Source organism: Rhipicephalus microplus, chromosome 4, assembly GCF_043290135.1.
Source record: "Rhipicephalus microplus isolate Deutch F79 chromosome 4, USDA_Rmic, whole genome shotgun sequence".
Lineage (NCBI taxonomy): Eukaryota > Metazoa > Arthropoda > Arachnida > Ixodida > Ixodidae > Rhipicephalus > Rhipicephalus microplus.
This window is the reverse complement of record NC_134703.1, coordinates 214,405,317-214,425,849: the sequence shown is the minus strand read 5'-3', so window position 1 is coordinate 214,425,849 and position 20,533 is coordinate 214,405,317. Positions and strand designations below refer to the sequence as shown.

The window sequence follows — 20,533 nt, the reverse complement described above, 5'->3', positions numbered from 1 at the left end:
ACACCGATGCCTCTAAATCAAACGAAAGCTTCATTATAGTAGAAGTTCAACCAAAGCCGCATACTGCTAAAACTGTCGCAGCGTGAATTAAAACAATGTGTGCAGTGACGGCGGAAGCGGTGGCGATTGTGCTAGCTATTCGAACTAAAGACACAGAGAATACCTCCGCCTTAGTCTTGTCTGATTCTAAAAAAGCCTGCAGAATGTTTCTTCGTAGTAGACTACCAAATGTCGCCTTGAAAATACTAGGTGACAGGCTGATACAAGACCATGCCATAATTTGGGCCAGGTCGCGAGGAAATCTCGGGGAATGCGCTGGCGCACAGCTTTGCTCGTGATTTGGGCGACCGAGCGAAGAACGACGCCGATGATCCGAACGAACCTTGAACTGCAAGCGATATACTCGAGCATCATCGGAAAACAAGACAGCGGTATTCCCGACCGCACAAATCACTTAAAGTTGACGAAGCTCACCAGCTCAGAGAAATTCAGGTTAACACCTATTCACATTTAGAATGGTGGCATCACATAAACCCTAATGCATATGTAAACCACTGTCCGTCGTTCGAGTCGAAAGCGACGTTGCAACATGTCACGTGGGACTGCCCGAGCACGCCTATGGAGGTACAGTCACCTCTGATACTCACGCCACTGGGGGAGCCGTGGGAGGCCGTTCTCTCCCGAACTGATCTGAAGACCCAAAGGGGTCTCCTGGATCAAGCCGGTCGAACTTCAGTGGCCACTGGTTTGCTGGAATCGGGAAACCACCCTTGACACTCGCACCTCTTTTTTTTCTCCATAAATAAACGTTGCATCGTCATCATCATTTGTGGCCTTGGGGTTATTCCACGTAATCATGTGACTACCCAAAGGGGCCAGCACGACGGTAATGCTGATCACACCAACGTTTATAGATACATTTTCAGTTTCGTAACATCGCCGTCGAAGGCAGCCGCCAATTTTCCACAGACAGTGAGAGGGCGCCACAGTCGCGAAGGCTATGTCGCGGGCGCACGTGCTGCCGCTTCGCCCCTCTCGGAAGTTGCTTGGCCGCGTGCACGGCTGTCATCGCACTTTCTTTCTCGATGCTCTGACCATGTGCGCACATGGTTATCTTTGACGGCTCCTATCATCTATGAATTCTTAGAACCCAATACTACCGGCCACAGGACGTTTCGGAGCTGTCAAGCTTTACATGCCAACTTGCTTCGTGGCTGATTGCACCAGTGGGTACAAGAGCAACCCAAAAATACGGCACTTTCTTGCATTTTCATCCACTTCGCAACTGTTTGAAAGGTTGCTGAGAGCTATTTCCCGCTCTGATGCACTTCTTAGCAAGACATGTATGATGTGTGACGAGCATTTTAAGTAACATGATATTGTGAAGACTTATAAGCATGTCATTTACGGCCAGGTTGTTCCAAGTTCGCCAAGAAATGCTTCAGATTTAAAAACACTACATAAATGCCTTGTAGAGGAAGGAGTCTCTTTAACGCCTTTTGTTCGACAGGTATCGTGATGAAAACGAGCGCATTCAGCAATTTGTAGGCGCATTTGGGAGGCCATCAAACTACGCCGGAGAAAGCCGGGGTAGTGCAGCCATCGCCGCTATAAACACAGAGTAACTTTCAAACGGCTCTAAAAAAGGAAACTATGACTATCTAGTGGGAAAAAAAGATCATGCCTATTCAGGGGCGTTGATCAAGCAAACAGCAAATGCTAGATAATGTAAGGCTATCTGTGAGGCATTGTGAAACTATTTATTGCCTTCAAGAGGTGAGCCCGCGGTGTCTATCTCGGAGGCCGTGCGACTCTTGCTTTAGAACAAAAACCTGTATGTGCCATTCGCGCGCGCGTGCGTGTGTGTGTGTGTGTGTGTGTGTGTGTGTGTGTGTGTGTGTGTGTGTGTGTGTGTGTGTGTGTGTGTGTGTGTGTGTGTGTGTGTGTGCGTGTGCGTGTGCGTGTGTGTGTGTGTGTGTGTGTGCGTGTGTATCAAAACGTAATAATAAGTACGCATTTAGCGTTTGAAGGGTGCACTAGCAGCCGCATTTCGCTATCGCGTTCAACTATTAAAGGCGAAGCTTAAAGGTGCCTCAATTTATTTTTCATTCCCCGACGTTAGCAAGTCGGAATCACCTTCCCCAATCTGTCGTCGCGTATACTTATAATGCTAAGTTTAAGGCTGCTGTTACTAACCTGTTGATGTCATAATAGTATTGTTTGTAGGATTATAGTATTGCCAATTTTGAGTTGCCCTTTTGTCGTCTTATTCTTATTTGTGCACATCTACACCTTGACACATTCCACTGCACCAATGCATTATTTGGTTGCTAGGCACATGCTTGTGATTCAATGGTAATTCATTGTGTTGATTTCTTTTTTGTAATAGACACTGTTATGCTTTGCGTTTCTTAATTACCTGTTCTTTTGTTCTTTTACTGTGCACTATGGTTGGTTTTCTTTATTGGATCTATCTAACCCCCAATTTATCGCTCCAAGAGCGAAAGGTGCTAGGAGATGAGTTGTCCGCCGCCTCCACCGGTGTCCGTAACCACTGTCGCACAAAATAGGAGAAAAAAACTCAGTAGGCGATAAACAGAATGGACACAGTGAGGTTCGAACCCCGTTCCACTGTGTGCCAGCCCAGTGTTCTATCACTGAGGCTCGCCGGTGCTTCTGACTTATTCGCAAACTTGCCTCAGGCAGGCTGGATGCCGGAAAATGAATCGCGATAATATGAGTAAAAGAGCGTTTTAAAACAGCAAACAAACAACCAAGATTCACACAATGCGAATAGTGTAACTATTGGGTCGTCCAATGCTCTATCAAACCCACTACAAAAGATTCTTTTTGATAACCTATTAAGTGTGGCGCACAACAACTTCAGGCATAATTTCTCATCCTTGTCAGCCACCGCGTGAACTCCTTTCAACAAAACTCCTTTCAAGTATTCAGCGGATACCACGCTTCTCAAAAGAATGACGAAGAATAGCAGTGCGAATGGCGACCCGCTATGCGTAAATTCTGATAATTAATGCCGTGGTCGGTAACCACCAAGTGTCCTTGTAGCAGTTACCCAATGAGCATTTACAAAAGACTCTAAAAAGCCGCTTTTCTAGCTTTCGCTGTGACCATGCTGCGCCTTCAGCGCTGGCCTGGCGTTGTTTTTTTTTTTAATATGTTGTCTTGAAAGCGTAACTTACCCTTCTCTGTAATGCCTTCAAGCCCTAGAGTACTAAAATAAATAAACGAAAGATAAATAAATGGCACTGCGCTTATCAACACTTTCTTGGGGCGAAAGTAGGGGTCGCAAAGAGTTGATGATGCAGTCACGCGTGCAGATACATGGCACTACGGAGCGACCTCAGGACAAGCCTAGTATTAACTCACTCTCCATTTGTTTCATGCACATTGGCTGCCATTCTCATGCAAAGTGATTGCCTTTAAAAAAAAAAGTATTTTCACTGGACCACAGGGAGCAGCGCATTGCAGAGCTAGAAACCTTCACGACACACTATAATCGTCATCGTTACTTTAATGTGGCTGCCCCATTGACTTCGTCGAATACCGTCCTTGCTACATAACGCGATATAAGAGGTGTCCTCGTAACTGAAGTGTTGACAGTTCACCACTACGTCTTCAGAATTTCAATGACAAATTAAAGGTTGCCCCTGAAAATAGGTGAAGGAGGCAACCCTCGTAGACAAAAAAAAAGAGGGCGGGGCTAACGAGTACCCTTCTTTTTCTCCTTTACGTCGGTTCCGTCCTTCACCTTTATTCACAGGCAACCAAATAGCCCATGAACGCGTTCTAATGAGGTTGCCTTAACGAGGAGGTTGCCCTAACGAGGAGCTGTGGGATGGTGCTCTCCGCGATGAACCTCCCGAGGTCCTCCGAGCTCTGATACAGCGGGCCCGACTCGTCGCTGGAGTCGTCCTAGGGACCCTGGACTAGGGGCTCCTCGCACGCCCTCTTTCTCAATGCTTTTGTGAATAAGGACGTTTCTCTCTCTCAACTGTGACACCAAAAATGTAATTTATATGCTTGAATGTATGGCATATGCAACCAACACTGGGAATACAGAAAGCCCTATCGAAGTAGGATTGAAAATTCTACTCATTGCTGAACCTGCCAATTTCGTCAAAACATGCGTTTCTTTTCCGTAAATACTTTATAGCTTTATATCAGGCTACATTTGTATGAATTTTATCCAAATTATGGCAGGAAAGCATGGGAATCCACTGTTTAAGCGTCGGCTCTGAACGAATGCCCTGGAGTTGCTTGTATCCGTCACCCTTCTATAGCGCATGCAGCCCGGAAAGTAGAGAATACCTTCATTACTGATTGCGCTGTGAATATTTCACGCTTTTCTGTTTTTTACTCTATTTACGCTTTCTCGCACTTTTTATTTCAACTTTTTTTACTTTTCTGATTTTTTGCACAATTGAATGCATAAATAAATAAATACCAGCACTATTGTTGGTTCAAGTGCATCAGCAATGTTTGTTTTTCCTTACCATACGCAGTTTCTTCGATCACTATCCATGGGTACATCATTTGCAGTAAAGATACAATCGAAAAAAAAGATAATTTGGGGAGCATCCCTGCCACACAGATATAACAGTCATCTATCCTCGCGTTGCCACTGCGGGCCCGGCACTTCCCGGGCACGCACGTGTTCACCATCGCATAGGATTCATAATAGGAAAGTCGCAGAAGCCAAGCTTTTCAAAAAATCAAGTGCGTGCACTCATGATGACAATTATTTTACGACCGCCTTTGACAACTAAAGCTTGTTTCATTTTTTACCCACAACGTTTGTCCAGTGGTTATGGTGCTGGACTCATAGGTCGCAGGATCGAATCCTGACCGCTGCATTTTTGATAGGGGTGCACTTATAATCAGTTGAAAGTCAAAGAACCCCACTTTGCCAAACTTTCTGAAGCCTTCGAGTGAAGCGTCTCTGCTAATGCGGTTTCGTGTGATTAAAATCGAACAACTATTACACTCTATCTACACGTGCCTTCCTTTCCAACAACGATGGTTTTTTTCTGGACGCCCTGGAAGTGTATCAGCAAAACCACGAACTATGGGGGAAGCCATTTATACGAGCCATTTGCGTTATCTGACGCGTCATTTTCTGGAAGCGGCTAAAGCCACCCCAAAGAGCATGCACTTTCGGTTTAACAGTAAACGCACCATTCAACGTTGTTAAAGAAACCCAAGTGGTCTAAATTTCCGGAGTCTTTCACTACGGCGTCTCTGATAATCATATGGTAGTTTTTGGGATGTAAATAAACCAAATCAATCAATCAAACACTCAACGTTGTCGCTCGTGCTAAGCATGTCTGTTCGGCTGCGCATGCACAACACGTCCGAGCCCGCAACGGCCGCAAGGTGTCGCTCTGAGCAGCAAGGCCGGCTGCTCTACACAGACGTGGATGTACCACAAGCACGAGACAGCAGAATACAACTGAGCCGGGAAGCCCCGTCGCAGCGGTGCGCGCTTGGAGAGCAGCACAGCGCGTCGTGGGCGCTATCGATCGGCGGATGGATGGAGAGTGGAATGAGCACCCAACGCCCCAAAAGAGAGGAACGCGTGGACACTGTGCGGCCATGGCTGCGCACCGAGGCAGTGTGGTTTACCGCGCAAAGGAAGGGACGTAGTTTGTCAACGTGCAGGTACCTCAATCCGCAGGATGCGCGCGAATCACCGGCACCGCGATTGAGGTGCACGGCCACTCATGGACATCGGCAATGCCTGGCCACTTGCTTGGCAAGCACAATGGTTTCATTCAGCGAGCTAAAACATTGTGGCGGAATCCTTGTATAGCGTGCGAGCCAGGTTCGTAGCCAGGATTTTTTTTTTGGGGGGGGGGGGGTGTATACTTGCTGAAAAAATCTCAACTATTTTTGAAAAAAAACGCCTATTTTCATCTTTTACTTTCGGTAAAGTGTCCCGTCAATCACAATTTTGGGAGCAGGGACGGGTAGGACTCCTAAGGCAACCACTCTGTCCACGGGCCTGGTGCAAGCGCAATGCGTACCTGAGAGTGGGCTATGCATCAAATGTGCCAAAGTGAGCGATATTATTGAGTAACTCTGCTGCAATGCATGTCTGTTGGTGTGCTAAGGCCGCGCAAGCAATGCCAGTTATTTATAAAAAAATCGCAGCACGAACGTCAAGTTTATATTGTGTTACTATGAATGCGTAGGTTTCCAAATAAAAGTAACTGTGCAGGAAACAAAAAAAAAAAGGTGACGCTCGCGCATTTGTAAGTAACAGTGCACGAGTAAAGTTCACCGGTATCTGAAAAGAGTACAATAAAAATAGCCATTGGTTTGAGAGGAAAGTTGTTTGTTTTTCAATGGTTGGGTAACATCTGTCCTCGTTTAGTATCAGCTATTTTCCACGAAACAGCTAAACAAGAAAGGGAGTGCCGAATGAAGTGCTCATTCATGTTGCGACATAAAAAGGTTCATGTTGCGACCTAAAAAGGTCCGAGTGGTCTTTGTTGCCTTCACCCTACAGTGAACAAAAGAGATACCATGCGCTTCCAAGTTCCCTGCATGCTACTTTTCATCCGGGTCAAAATATCTTGCAAAACCACGGATGCTCCGGGCCTGCTGAAACTATTATTTATAATATTTACTTGAAAAAACCGAATTCCCATGGAAGAGGAATACTACAGCAAGAGAGAAAACAAACAAACACAGGAGACGAAAATGTCTGAACAATGCCATGTGAAATGAACGTAATGAGTAAAAAGATGCAAATTTAACACCTCCACATCACTGAACTTCAAGAGCAAAATGATTTGTTAACTATTGGCATCCCCTTCGGGAGCACAAACTGTTGAATGCGCTCAAGAAAAAGTTCCGAGGCCAACACACGTCAGTTATGTCAAAGCTCCTCATGCCCAGTTTTCCCATTCATTTTCTAATAATACAGATTCGAATATTCCTGCAATCACTTCACACACGCAGAAACGTGGGAAAAAAACAAGAAGACATTGTGAATTTAACGTCACGAATGCCGTTTGAAAAAAGAAAACCAGCCTGGTGCATTTCACCTATTTCCTAAGTTCCCTTTTTCGGCATCGGTTCTCTTCTATACTCTACGCCGCTTCCGGCCAGTGTTAAGCCACCTAATTGCTCGGTTATTGAAGTTCCATAGTGACAATGCTCGTGGCGTCTTATCGTTATGTAAACCAAAAGTTTAAATGCACCTTGTTTTAAACAAACTGGCCTCTTCATTTGATCGGGGCCATTGCCTACTTGTGCCATTTACAAAGAAATTTTTTCAGGAAATATAATGGTCTATACGGCTTTCACGATGATAAAATGATATGCGTAATGGCCAGTAACTATCTACTTTACTAGCCGTCTGTTTTATCACTATAGTTTCTGTTGGTGGTCGCAAATCAAGTTCTACGGGCGCGGGAAGAATGCGAGATTATTACCCTGCTGCATTGTCTGACGTATCTTAAATATGGCAATAAAATGGTGGTTTTCAAGTGTGCAGTTCTACGCCGGCCACTCTTCGCTTGATGCAGTGCTTATTTAGCAGCACGTACACCTGTATAGACATACTTTAGTTGCACCTTCTCCTAGGAGTATACCGGCTATTGAGGCCGACAGTGTCCATCTTACAGATAAATTGGATCCACTGCGGAACATCGCTTCCCTCACCTGTTATTCAAGACGTCGTCCAACCCGAAGTCGGGGCGTGCCGTGTAATAAGCCTCGTTAACGCACGAAGCACTGCAGCTGGACATCACCAGCGGTCGGCAGGAAAGCGTGTGAGCAGTTAGCCAGTTTTGTGAGCACAATAGTGCGGCGCCGCGGAAAGGTAGCCATGACCACTGTTCACCACTTCACGCGCCTCATCACTGCCGGTGCTCGGCAGAAAAGCGGCACCAACGGGAGGCAGCCGGTCGATGGAGAGAAGGAAATGAAAACGGAAGAGGATGTGACGTTGTTCACGCATGCGCTCCCCACAAAACCATTTTGCTGCTACTTCCGGTGGCGCTGCAACAGACGCCACTTCGAAGGTTCCAAGAAGTGCTGCCCAGCGCAGCTCGCATGACCATCGACCGTGGCTGTGTCGTGGTAGACTCCGGTCATCGCTATTCGTGGCGCGCTCCTTTCCAATAGTTTGTTGTTAACAATTAATTATTTGTAAGGCACTACGAACAAGATGTTCAAGTAAAGAAAGCAAGATACGCTTGATTACTTACTAAAACTATTTACTACAAAAAAAGGTTGGAAACGGCTTCTCACCGTACGTATTTGTTTATCCTGTAAAAAATTGAATTAACAAAAAACGAAGAAAATGCAGCAAATTTGTTAGAATACAACTCTACAGAAGCCATGACTTAACAACAGTGTAGGCATTTAGTATTAGGAAGTGTCTCACTTAGTGTACTCCGGCCAGCTATCGTTTATGAAAAAAGAGAAAGTGATAGTCTTCTCGAAAATTTCTATTATAGTGTCAAGATAGTGGCGGCAAGTAAGTCTGCTTATCCAGCGGGATACGTCGCTCCAGCGCCGGAGGCTAGTGTGTGATAAATTCTGTCCGAATGAAACTGTCGTAAACAATTTTCTTTCTCCGCATCAGCAACTAGTCAATGTTATGGACGGTTAGTAATTAAGTGTTGGAGTGAGAAGACATCCGTTTATTTTAAAACGGTGTACCAACAGAACACACACGTACACAAAAACGAAAGCAAATGAACGCTGGACTTTCAAGTGTGCTGTATGTGAAATTACACAAGCGCGCTGCCGTGACTTCCCGTGATGCGTGACAAGTGGACCCACCTTTTTTACCTCAGAGGCAAGGACATACCACTGGCACAATTCGCTTTATGATTTCCAATGCAAAATGCTTCAAACATACCCCGCTCATATCTAGCCTCTCTCCTGCCTGAAATGATGGTACGATCGAACATCGGCTTACAATATTTGCATTTCAGTAAAAAACTAAACTTTTGTCCCAAAATATTTCATTTACTGTCAATAAATGGCGCTTTTTTTCTTTGAATCGTTTCTGAATTCTTATTGCTAATAATTTTTCTTTTTCTGTGAGCATCACAACCTGTGAAAACGTGCTGATGTATTGGCCTGATTATGGCAGAGTAAGAGAGAATACCAAGTTGCTCACATTCTTTCCTATCTCAGCAAGAAACGTTAGCAAGGTGCCTTTGGCAATTATTTTAATACTATATTTTGGTTTCTAGACGATTACCATAAATTTAGTAGTATTAGGGTCATTAAAATCGTGTGAACAAAAGTTTGGATTAAACATAAAAAAACATTTCCCTACGCGTACAATGTGAACACTAACCTAATCACCTGTGCTGATTATTGTCGCTATGGCTTCACAACAGCTCTGGCTGCTCAGGCATCACTTGAAACACTGTAACAGTAATACAAAATCAGTTGCACACACGTCCCTCACCCGCCCATTACTTGAGTACGCAGATGTTTGTGATCAATACTCTGAAACGTAACTGGCTTGCATTGAGCGTATACACCAAAAAGCGATTCGTGTTATTTAGAATCAATACGACAGGAACGTGTCAGTTTCAAGACTTGTTATCGCTAGTTGGAAAGTTGGAATTATTGGAAAGTGATTCACTTGTTGTTGAATGTTCATTATACTAAAACATTGCAGTAACACTAAGTAGCGAGTCATAGCCCTTTTTCAAATCCTGGGCTGGTGAATGCTGGAATTGTTGGTGGATGTGGTGTAAAAAATACTGCATAGAGAGGAAACAATAGTGTATATGGAGGAAACTGTGGTGGTGGCATTGGCTGATGACGGCGAGAGTGGAAAAAATGGTGGCAGATGGTGGTGGTGGTAGTGGTGGTGGTGACGAGTCAGTGGTGGTGACAGGGGAAAACTCCGGCTGATGGTGGCGGTGGAAAACGTGTTTGGTGGAAGGCTTGCTGAACAAGCTAAATGACGGTGGCGTGATGGAAGATGGGTGTATGATGGTGGCATGATGAAACAGCACATAATCATATGTCAAATAACTCATTTGTAGTGTTTCATTCTTGAATGCGAAGAGAAATATGTTTATGGTCAAAAGGAACCAACGCTGCTCATTGCACTTTCTGGAACGTTTTGTTTTTATTTCGTGTGGTGTAAGCAACGCTTCAATTTTCGTGGAGCGTAGAATGCTGCCGGGAATGTTAGCATTTTGTGCACGTACCTACATTGGTTCGACATGAACGATGTGTTACTTTGTTGTAATGTTTAGTAGGCTAGAGGTGTTGGTGTGAATGGTGACACTAAATGTTTTACATAGCTGCGTAGTGGTCAACAAATAAATGAGCCCCAGTTCGGTGTTACCCCTTTCAATGGTACATCAGAATACAGCGGTCACTTGACGTCACTACGCAAAAAACCAGTGTAGCAATTCTTGCACGCTCAATTACTTTAACCGTACCTTTAAGTTAACAAACTGCGTGCGACGCTAATATGCATAAACTCTCATCTTCAACATGCGTCAACCCAAGCCCCAGAAACTTGACTTTCACCTTCTGTTCAACCACCATGAATTCTACCATAGGTTGATCCTACCAATCGAACCCACACAAGTGTTATCGGCGCCTCTAGTTTTCAGAATACATGATTACGGCGAGTAAGCTTAGAATGACAATACAGCACAGACGTGTCATCAGTTAACCTAAATGAAGCATTTTATTGTGTACGGTGTCCGCGCAAGACGCGACAAACATCGACGCGACGCGGTTCAGCATTTCCACCGAACGTACGCATCCCCCTACCGACAGCCGCTGGTCGCACTCGCTTGCACTTCTCTGGCTCTTATGCAAGAATACAGACTTGTCCATTCGTATGCTTACTGAACCAATATAATAGCATAATGTTTCCGGCGCTCTGCATTCGTTTTGGCCAAGCCGTTATGTATTTGTTGCTAACGAAAGAGCTACAGCAGCGTGCTGGCACGACTACGCTATACGTTGCGCGAAAAACATCACAATACTCAATCAATTGTGTGGGCGTGTCTATCAAATGAGCTTTGAGGCGTCATAAATCCTGAGCAGATGTCACGCTTACGTACGAGCGAGAAACGCATAATAAACTGGACAGTAACTGCCGGTAAGCTGTACCTGCTCATCACTTCATTTGTTTTTTTTTTGGTTGGTAATTGTAAGAAAAACATAGCGCATTGCCATTATCGCAGCGGCAATCGTTGCGTGCAGCAGTTTTGTGTTTAATAAACGTGCAAATTTTATTAGCACGTGCAGATCCCGTGCATCTTGAGTGTGTGGCAAGCAGAAGTGAACTTGAACAGTCAATTGGAAAATTCACTAGTCATTTAACAAAAAATGTTCCGTACACCAGCAAGGCACAGTCAATAAACAAAATGAAAAGTCGGCATGGCGCTGTGGTTGATGTTTCAGTTCGGAACCCAAAAGTCGCACGTTCGAATCTGCGTGGTCCGGGCTTCTTTTGTTTTCATGGGTGCTTTTCACATTGCTTTCTATACAATCATTTATCTATTATTTTGTGGCAACTTGTCATGGTAGCTCTGGCGCCATTTGGCACTCCGGCATCCACAATGTGCCACCAGTATTTTCAGCACCATGATCCACCAAAATGATGGATGTTGGACTCAACCATTCCTATGTTGGACGTTTTTTTCCTTAAGGAGTACAGCTCACAACCAAACGTCCACTTCTTCAGCTTCTTGCTAGACGCCAATTTAGGATATGGTCCACTGTACGCTGAATATATGTCATTAAACCTACGCCACCCCCCCTCCACCGGCGGCAAAAGCGCAGACCTGGTGCGTCCATGGGCAGACGATGGACGAAGGTGACAACGGGGATAAGCACTATCGTTCCTTTCATCCGTTGTCTACTTTTTTTGCGCTTCAGCTGTAAAAATACGGAATGCTAACTAGCCCGCTCCCACACCTTGCATCTATGGGCTCATAGTAGGAGGGTGGTAGTGCTTAAAGCTCAAGCCCTACCCCTCCTACTGCGGCTCACCCTCCACGTATCGATTGATGCGTGGACGACGTCATGAGATAATAGAGGCGACGAGGTTGAAGAACTATCCGAGACGATTTCGTACGTAACTTCTGCTACCTATTTCAAGAAAACGGCGCGACACGGACGAACACAAAGTACCTCTTCCAACAAAGCTTTATTTCGAAAGATCACCGAAAATATGTTTCATACATCACGTGCACCGTCACCCTGCCTCAATGTGCATTTGCATTGAAGTAGCCTTACAATAACGTATCCTTTATTTTTCACCAAGACGGTCAGGGAGGGTGGGAGAAAAAGCTGACAAACAGCTTGACTAGCTGCGGCCCCCCTAATGTACACTTGGAAGCGTTTGGAACAAACTGTGCTGCACACATGAAGGAACAAGAAAGAAAGAACTTCCTTTGGTGTAAATATATAACACAGCAAAGAATAAAGTCAGAAAGAAACCACCAATGATACAACGATTATTTCCTTAAAATATGAAGTGATACAAAAGCACACACATCACGCACACAAAAAAACACACGGAAATGGAGAGTTTAGTGTGGAGTTTCAAGAAGTGAAAAAAAAATAAGAAGAGCAAAAAAATTAAAGCAATATTTTTAGTTATACGAGGAAGCATATCCTTAAAAACATTACATACTGGGTAAAAGCACGCATAAAAGTGCGGTTTAATTGCTAGGCTAATAAAACAAAAATATTTGTCAAACACTTGAGAAGAAAATACCTAGCTGTTTTGTTGATGACTTGTGTCTGGTACAATCTTCTTGCAGCTACACATGTTTAGCAGCTCCGAAAGCTTATGTTGTAGCATTTGTGTCTCGTAATTGATCCGACCTAGTGGTACTCTGGTTGGTTAACTGAATATGTCAGTATCTTTATTTTTAGGCAAGCTAATTGTGCTAGAAAATGGCCATTATTCTTTGTTTCTGATTTCTGTGCTCTGGAGAGGTGATAGGTGATAAGAATACAAACATGATTTTGTAAAATAAGATGTTCACGGAAAAGCATTGATCAGGGGTGATGGAAAGTCACGTTGTGTCTTAACAATTTTTTTCTGAAGTGAGTGTAGTATTCGCAAGTTTGAGAAAGTAGTTGATCTCCGCACAAAATGGTAGTAGTTACGTGTGAGTAAAACAGCGAGTTAAAAGTGAGAAGTTTAAACCAGGTGGAGAGAGTTTGTTTGTTGAGATAAGTTATCCCTAAGAGAGAGAGAGAGAGATAAAGATGCAAGGAAAGGCAGGGAGGTTAACCAGATGCACATCCGGTTTGCTACCCTGCACTGGGGAAGGGATGAAGGGGAGAAAAGAGGTTGCAGAGAGATGAGAAGGTACACACAATCACGAGCACACTCGGGGAGCACACACAGTCTACAGGCGGTCGCTCAGGTTTGTTGACTTAGGTAAAGTAGCAGTGCTTTAGTTGCTTTCTGTGTAACTGAGGCAGATGCCCAAGGTCCTAGTATCTTCTGCACACAAAATGGTCCGGGGTCAAGTTGATTCAAAACCATCCGGAGCTGGCATCACTGTGTGTCGTAGCAAGCGCAGCTGCACAGGACGTGTTCGATGGTCTCTTCAGCTCCGCAGTAGTCGCATGCAGGAATGTCTGCCATACCAATGCGAAAGGAGTACACCTTTGTAAATGCAACACCCAACCAAAGGCGGCATAACAGTGTCGCATCGGAGCGGGAAAGTTGTGATGGTAGCTTCAGCTTGAGCGAAGGATCCAGTTCATATAATTGACGCCTTTGGAAGCTGGCAGACGACCAGAACGTGCGTGTGAGATCTCGAGCCAGCAGGTAAAGTCGTCTTGCGGCATCATTCCTTGATAGAGGAATCGGGACTACACGGGTTCCTTCATGGGCTGAGCGGGCTGCATCATCGGCTAATTGATTTTCGGTAATACCGATATGTCCAGGCAGCCATTTATATATAATATCATGCCCTCGTGCTAGAGCTTCATGATGGCAATGTCCTATTTCTTGTATCAATTGGTCATGACTCCTCCTACGCATGGCAGACTGCAAACTCTGAAGCGCTGCCTTCGAATCACAGAATATGACCCATTTTCTTGGACGTTCTTGAACGAGATATTGTAAAGCAGCCCTTATAGCAGCAAGCTCTGATGCCGTAGATGTTGTCATATGCGACAACTTAAACTTGATTGTCATTGCTGCAGCCGGCATTACAGCGGCACCTGATGAGCTGCTGGGCGAGACGGACCCATCAGTGTATATCTGCGTTTGGTCTAAGTACAACTCATGTAATAATAGCAGTTTTACTTGCTTCAATGCTACTCTGGAGGGATTGCTTTTCTTTTTGATTCCCGGAATTTCTAGACGTACTTGCGGCTGGTCGAGGCACCACAAAGGACATGCCATTCTCGCAGCTGGCGTATATCCTGATGGAATGCTGTTTAGGTGCTTGGCTATGACGTCTGAAAACGTAGCACGTGGTCTTCTGGAGGGTAGAAGGGCCAAGTGGTGGTCGGGTACACGGCTAGCATGTCAAATGTGCGCTCTGAGGCAATCCACAACTCTATATGTCCTGACCGGATGGTCTTTGGCAAGCATGATTGTGGCATAAGTAGAAGCGCATCGGGGCAGTCCTAGGCAGATACGCCGTGCCTGACCCTGCAAACTCTCCAATGAATGAGTATTGGATTTGCAAGTGTTAGTCAGTACCGGCAAGCTGTAGCGCAATAGACCCAGAAATAGGGCCCTGTACAGCTGTAGCATGGAGGCCACAGAAGTTCCCCACGCTTTCCCGCACATGAATTTCATTATATGCACAATAGATAGCAGTCTCTTCTTCAAGTACGCACAATGTGGGCTCCACGAAAGACTTCTGTCGATCATTATGCCCAGGAAACGATGCGTCCATGCATATTTGACACTCTGTCCATTGATGTAAACAGGGTATGGCGTCATTGGTTTGCGTGTAAACGCCATCCCTAAAATGTTGGATAATTCTTCGGCTGCGTAGTTAAAATGGTCGTCCCAAGACATCGTTTCCGAAAAAGATTGCCGCAAATATCCTGAATTATTGAACAATATCTATTTTTGCGCCATATATTGTCACGGGGTCATGACGTGAATGAAGAAAGCAGACTTCAGGTCAGAGATGCAACTGTTTTAGCACTATATAGGCCTAATTAGGAGTCAGGCTAATTGGTTTTCATTCAACTTCAATTGTCTTCTAACCTCGAAATACAAATCAGACAACAAAGAAGCACACACGTGCAGCGCTGCTTATTTTTCAGCAAGGATGAGCTTACAGTTGTGAACACACACGTGCAAACTGCTAAGCGCTGTTATGCCTCAAATAAAATACTTTATTATATTCATATGAATCCATCTCACCAGCTGCTATAAGTAGCCGCTGCTAATGTGATCGGTTTGATTGATTGATTGATTTGTGGGGTTTAACGTCCCAAAACCACCATATGATTATGAGAGACGCCGTAGTGGAGGGCTCCGGAAAATTTGACCACCTGGGGTTCTTTAACGTGCACCCAAATCTGAGCACACGGGCCTCGACATTTCCGCCTCCATCGGAAATGCAGCCGCCGCAGCCGGGATTTGAACCCGCGACCTGCGGGTCAGCAGCCGAGTACCTTAACTGCTAGACCACCGCGGCGGGGCTAATGTGATCGGTGGCTAGCCTAGTAGAATTGCACCTAAAAGCACATGCTTTCCAGCTATTTCAAAAAAAAAGATTTAGGTATTGCTCAGCACGTGAATCTTCTGTTGATGATGCATGCACTGTATAAAGCACCATGCCATTTCACAGATTCGTGTTGTGACGAAACACGCAGACAGTCTTATGCCACACAAAAATTTTAAATGCCGAAGAACCAATGGCAAACAATATGCCTCCATGAAAATCGTTCGATGTCCTATTTTTAAAGCAGTCCTGCATAGGTTGTCATTAGGTGCTCGATCATTTTTGCGTCATTTCTTGCCTCACAACCATGGCGAGCTGAGATATCAATGGAGCAGTTGCCACCAAGACGCTTCCTTGCTGCGGAGGGGCTTCATACGAGTTTTATGGGTGTCGTGTTGATTGTCGAAACCCTCAAGAGTGCACTCGGCCGCGGAGACCTCGAAACTACCACGGGGTGGTTGACTGAACCAGTAGCTCCCGTCAATACCCATTTATCACAACAAGACAACCACGACAAGAACTCTACACATCAACATATTCCAGGAGCCCACGACAAGAATTCTCCGTATCAACATACTGTAGGACACTCGCACCCACCCAACATCACAGACAAGTTCCAGACGATCGGCGAAACTGTGACTCCCGCGACCTACAAGCGCCCCCTCATCATCATCAATAGCGCACCACTACTAGGGGGGAAGTCTGCTGGACAGCCAACACGCATCCCTTCATTATGAATGTTGAGATCAAAAGCACTACACGACAGCACTACTACACCACTCCTCAAAGAGAAGCCTGCCTAACTATGAAGCCACGTCCCTCTATTGCGGACCCCGGGACCGGAACTCCCTACGACCACGTTCGCCGAGGGCCCAACGCCGAAATTCTCCCTACAACGACGAAGGCCTGCCGGACATAACTACAATTTCTGGACTTCATCAGTGCCATGCCCGCACCCAAAAGAATATTGACCTCCGAAATGTAAGTCCTGCTCATCGCTTCCCAGTTGCAGTGCCACCTTCCTTAAAGTACGAAAACTTGCTGACAAACGAATTAGATATGAAATGCATAAATCAACATTGCAAGTGTACTTTCGTGCTAGAGTAGCCCCCAAGGGTATGACACTCTCTTTCACACCAGACGCTACAAACCTAGACAAACACGACCAAATAACATGGAAAATGTCCTCCTTGAGGCATCTCTTGAATTAACAGAAATCGCTCTCAATCACAGTGATAAGCAGGTAAAGAAACTGGTCGCTATGACCAACACCATTCTCCGCCACAACACTTTATCCAACGAATAAATCACCCGGTTAACAAAATTTGAACAGAATAAATACCAAGCCATCATGCCCACAAAAATTCAAAACTCAAAAGAAACCATGTGCCCCACCCTACGTTCCCTGATATAGTTCCTTATCACTACAACACCACAACCCAGGAAACCACTAACGGTACAAACGAGCACCCACCTGTGAACACACCCTGTCACGCTGTGATTGTAAACCTACCGGACACGAGTTTGTCACCTGACGAAGAAAGACTGCTATCTAAATGACTAAGCTTTTGCCCAACCACAAAATTTTTGAATGAATTCCACTTGCTCCGAGACCTTGACAACTTCGCTAAAAGCTTAAGCTTGCGCGAATATTTCTGTGACAGGCCTTCTACCCACGAAACAATTCACCGTCGTAAAACAAATGATTGGACACCGAACAGTAATCAAGACAAGTGGCTGGACTTTATATCACCGCAGTACAGGAATAAATATCAGACGTATACCACAGACAGAAACGCAAACGAGGAAACTTTGCAAAATTTAAAAAATTGAGTATGAGAAATCTGGCATCTAGGACAGAAATAACAATAAAACTTGTTGACAAAGGAGGAGCAATTGTAGTCCTTGATACAACCAACTACTTACAAGAAGCATACCGCCAGCTAGACGCATCAAAATTTTATGAACGCCCCACAGGTGATCCGGTAGACGAATACAAACGTATCGTATCAACAGAACTAAAGAAACTGTTGAATGCAGAAAAGATAACCAACACTGACCACAAACTAATGCGAGCAGCTTGCCCTCGTCCAGATCGCTTCTACATCCTCCCGAAAATTCGTAAACCCGGTAACCCAGGTCGACCAATCATATCTGGCATTGTTACAATAACTGAACCCATATCAGGGTACGGGGACAAACTAATAAGCCACATTTCATGCACCCTCGCGTCGTACACAAAAGACACTACACATTTTTTCGAGACATTGCAGGTCTGTGTGTGCCAAAAAACTGGCACTCGGTTACTCTTGATGTCTCTTCATTTTATACAAGTATTCCTCACAATGACAGCAGAGCTGCATTACAAAACATGTACACAGACCACAGACAATCTAACACCCCAGATTTCTCTGCCATCGCAACTTTGACGAGGATGGTTCTCGAATTAAATTCATTCGAGTTTAACCATGAGTATTTTCGACAAATAAGCGGGACCGCTATGGGCACCAAAATGGCACTCAATTATGCCAACATGTTTATGGGAAAGCTAGAGTCGGAATTTCTTGCATAAAGTTCCTTGAAACCACCGTTATACAGAAGATACATAGACGACATCTTTCTTATATGGACCCACAGTGAGGATGAACTTTTCAGCTTTAGAGACACTTACGACGCTTTACACCCGAACATACACTTCACACACACACATACTCGCAAGTAACCGTAAATTTTCTTGATGTTACCATAACGATAGAAGAAGAGAAGCTCTCTACAACCCTATATCGCAAACCAACGGATCGACAACAATACCTCCATTACCAAAGCGATCACCCACACCACTGTAAAAACAGTATTCCATACAGCCAAGCTCACCGGTTCAGGCGAATCTGCTCTAGAGACGCTGACTTTGACACGAGCTCACAGAGGCTAAAACTTATGCTCGATAAACAAAAATACCCCCCACATGTAATTAATGACGCTGTTCAAAAAGTGAGAAAACTAAAGCGTGAAGACTATCTTATGAAGCGACCACCGCAAGAAGACCCGCAACGAACAAACCTCTGCTTAACGATCAGCACAAACTTCCCCAATGTAGACAAAATCCTTAAATGGCATTACAACATTTTGGAACAAAGTGAACGTCTGAAACGCTCATTCTCATCCACTCCTGGCGTCGTTTACCGACGACCACGCAACCTCAAAGACACACTTGACCACTCTCAAATCAATACCTCTACCCAAAATAATTCTAGCCAACCTTGTTGAAAGTCACGATGTCTAGTATGTAAAGTGATGTGAGAAACACGCGAAGTAACCAGCACACAATCCAAGTTTTCCATTAACATACGAGAAAACCAAACATGCGATTCCTCTAACGTGGTATACCTACTCGAATGCAACGTGTGCAGTATGCAGTACATCGGACAAACAGAAACACCATTTAGGACTCGTTTGAATAATCACAAAGCCCATGCGAAATCAGCCCTATGCCTGCCTCTGTCAAAACATCTCAATCTTCCCGACCATGCCTTCGACAAACTATCAGTAACACTATTAGAGACAAGATTTAAATCAAGTCGAAAACGTGAACTACGAGAGTCATACCTTATCCACCGATTTAACACCCTCGATAGAGGAATAAATAAGAATCCGGGTACACATACAGCAATTAAAGCATTAGAAAACAGTAACGGCAATAATGAAAATAATAAATGAGTTCACGGCACAGCAGTTGCGATGGGCACTGAACAACTCAAAATATTGCCATTGGTAACTACTCTTCCTAAGTACAGCAGTCGGCTATTTCTGTTTTTACCTTACTATCCAATCAATTGTACCAAGCATGGCATACCCAACAGCAACCCTGTGCACAATCGGGAGGCCCCTACTGCACGGGTAATCCACAAGCGGGCAAGAATTGACATTGCACCCGCTTTCCAGCCTCTGCGGCAGTACGAGGTGCCCCTCTTTCAAGGACGAGGTGTCGACGAGGCGCTGAGTAGTTAAAGGCTTAAACTTTTAAAAAAGCTCTTCTCCCCCACACCGAACTGCCAGAGCCATGCGGCGCCGTCTGGTCGGGGACAATAGGTTAGGGAAAGGAAGAATACATGGTCGGCAGACATACTAAAAATGAAAAGGCTAAAAGAAAGAGGTAGGGAGAAGGGGTAAAAAGAGTGAAAGGGGGCGCCCCGGGTGGTCCATCTTATATTCTCATAGCTTTTTTTTCTTCTTTTTCTACCTTTTCTTTCTTTTGTTTCTTTTTTCTTTTCTTCCTCTCTTTCTCTCTCTCCTCTGATTTAAGATTGTGTAAAGCTGAGCACCAACAAACTGTACCCTGAATTTCGATGAAGGCCAGACTCTGGCCGAAACGTGGAAATAAACCACGTTGTGACTGCTCACTAAGGATCTACTTGAAGATATATATATATATATATATATATATATATATATATTATTACTTTGACAAAGGCTGGTCCACCAGCCGGAACGTCGGTCAGAATATACCGTACAAAACCAACGTGCGACGTACTCTATTTTCCCTTAAATATATATATATATATATATATATATATATATATATATATATATATATAATACCAGAAACAAAAGTGAAGCTGAGTCCGGGTAAGGTTATCCGCAGTGAAGAAGACGCACGTACACGTACGAAGTGATTTTATTATTTTATTGACGTTTTGGCCACAGGTCCGGCCTTTATCAGAATGCAGTTTATGGCATAAGTGTTGTTTGTATACATGTGCATATCACTAAGATAAAAATATGAAACCGGCATGAAAGGCGATATATGGGCATATATAAATGCAAGTCACACAATTTGAAGG

General features: G+C 44.5%; 1 protein-coding gene across 7 annotated transcripts in view; it reads right to left on the bottom strand.

Moving 5' to 3' along the window:
• The window catches only part of LOC119172975 (cell adhesion molecule Dscam1-like), a 2,235,730-nt gene extending 2,227,784 nt beyond the window's left edge, over positions 1 to 7,946 (bottom strand). For all 7 annotated transcript variants that reach the window (XM_075891768.1, XM_075891770.1, XM_075891774.1 and 4 more), the window contains exon 1: positions 7,693 to 7,946. The gene's annotated coding sequence lies outside the window, so the exon portion shown is untranslated. The remainder of the gene's footprint in view (positions 1 to 7,692) is intronic.
• Positions 7,947 to 20,533: the final 12,587 nt, after the last annotated feature.